Consider the following 1,882-nt stretch of genomic DNA (forward strand, 5'->3'; position numbering starts at 1 on the left):
CTCACACGCATCCTTCCTAAGCAATCCCATCCTTCCCATGGTGGAGTGTAGGCTAGAATATGAGAGTGTATGGAGGTGGAGATGATAGAGGAGAGATATAGGTTAGGGTTTGAGAAAGAGGAACTGTCGAGAAATGAGAAAAATGAAATGAATCTCGCGAACTTGCGTTTTATATTAATGCGTCAATAGCAACCATACTTGATCGAGTACTGGAGTACTCGGTCGAGTATAGATGATACTCGGCCGAGTAGCCTCTGCTAGGTCGAGTAGCCAATCCTATATAGTACATGTTCCCATCTTAATCTCTCCCTCATTCCTCCCTAAGGTCTTTCTTGGTCAGAGAGTCAGTCATCAGAGTCCTTAAATATCCTGGGTATTACAAGCCGTCCTAGAGAGGTTGATTTTGTGGAGGCCGGATTGTTATGTATGATTGAGGGGGAGTATAAGATGTGGTTATAGGAGGTGGTTGCGAGTAGTTAGGTATTAATTATATGGTTATATGTGTCAGGTGATGGTATTTATGCGGCGGGAGAATGAGCTATATAAGGCATATGCGTTTAAGCTTGGGTGAGAGAGACCCATTAACAAGTGGTAACTTAAGTGATCAGGATTGGCTAGTTAGATTCGATTATGGGTCTGTGTGTGTGTAAGTGTTTGTGTAAGGACCTGACCTCATGAGTAGTTGTATAATGTGATAATCATAAAGTTGTTATCTGTTTATTTTGTGTAATATGTTGCGTTGTGATCTAGTAAAGCGGTTTTACAGAAGTTTTCTTGTCAAGGAAGTCATACTGAGTCAGTGTTTATGGGATTGTATAAGTTTCGATGACTATCGATGTGGTTATTGTGCCTCGGGTGGCAATCCGGGCATGGTACTTCGTGTTGTGATGCGGGTACTTTTGCGCTGCGCTGCGGCTGTTGGTGGCAGTGTTGCGATGCCGTCATCGGTTGTGGTTGAGTAGACAGGATAGTTATGAGACGAGTTTTCGAAAGTGTATACCAGTTATATAGATTGCTGTTTTATTTACTACTGTTTCCTGTTAGTTTCGGTCTGGGCATATAGATTGTCATTTTGTTTATTGATGTCTCTAACCAGTTTCGCCTTGGGAGTGGGGTAGAGTATGATATGTAAGAGAGTTACGTATGTTTCCGTTGTTGTCATTCTATAGTGACATTCTGTTGATGGGACACAGTTGCGAGAGGTTGTTGGAGTACTTTTAATCTTTTTTTAGAGGAGGCATTGGTTGACTAGTAATGGCAAGTGATTTGTGGAACGTGTGTGTGCTGAGCTGGAAGCGGCAAGTAGTTCGTACTATTTATTAGGACAGTGGGTATAGGGTGTTGGGAATTAGTATCATGTTAAGTTATGGATGAGTTTTGCAGCAATAAGATGGAGAACTTGAGGATCTAATGTGAGTGTGTATAACAATTATGGATCGTGAGTTATGATTATGGAGACAAGCGGATGTATAAAGGAGTATGTCGCCTTGCGGTATTGTGGAAGAGTTGGAGTATTATTTATGCTAGGGATTTTGTCGTATAGGTTAGGTGGTGTGCCGAATGATTTGAGGTATGAGAACTGTTAGAGAAAGAGAGCTATTGATATAGGCATGGTTGTAGGTGTTGAGGTTATAAGCGGTTATCATTGACATGCGGTGGTGATGAGGATAATGAGAAGATATAGCTAAGGATCTAGTATTAATGGGTTACGAGGACGTAACATTTATCTTAAGAGGATTAGGATGCGACAAAGAGAGTTTGATGGTTGTACATGTTGCGGTATATTTGGAAGTTTGATATATTTGGAAGTTTGAGTCTTGGTGGAGAATAAAGGATGAATTTGTATTGTGGTTGATAAGGAGGGAAGATTGTAATACTATGG

Source organism: Silene latifolia, chromosome 1 (assembly GCF_048544455.1).
Source record: "Silene latifolia isolate original U9 population chromosome 1, ASM4854445v1, whole genome shotgun sequence".
Lineage (NCBI taxonomy): Eukaryota > Viridiplantae > Streptophyta > Magnoliopsida > Caryophyllales > Caryophyllaceae > Silene > Silene latifolia.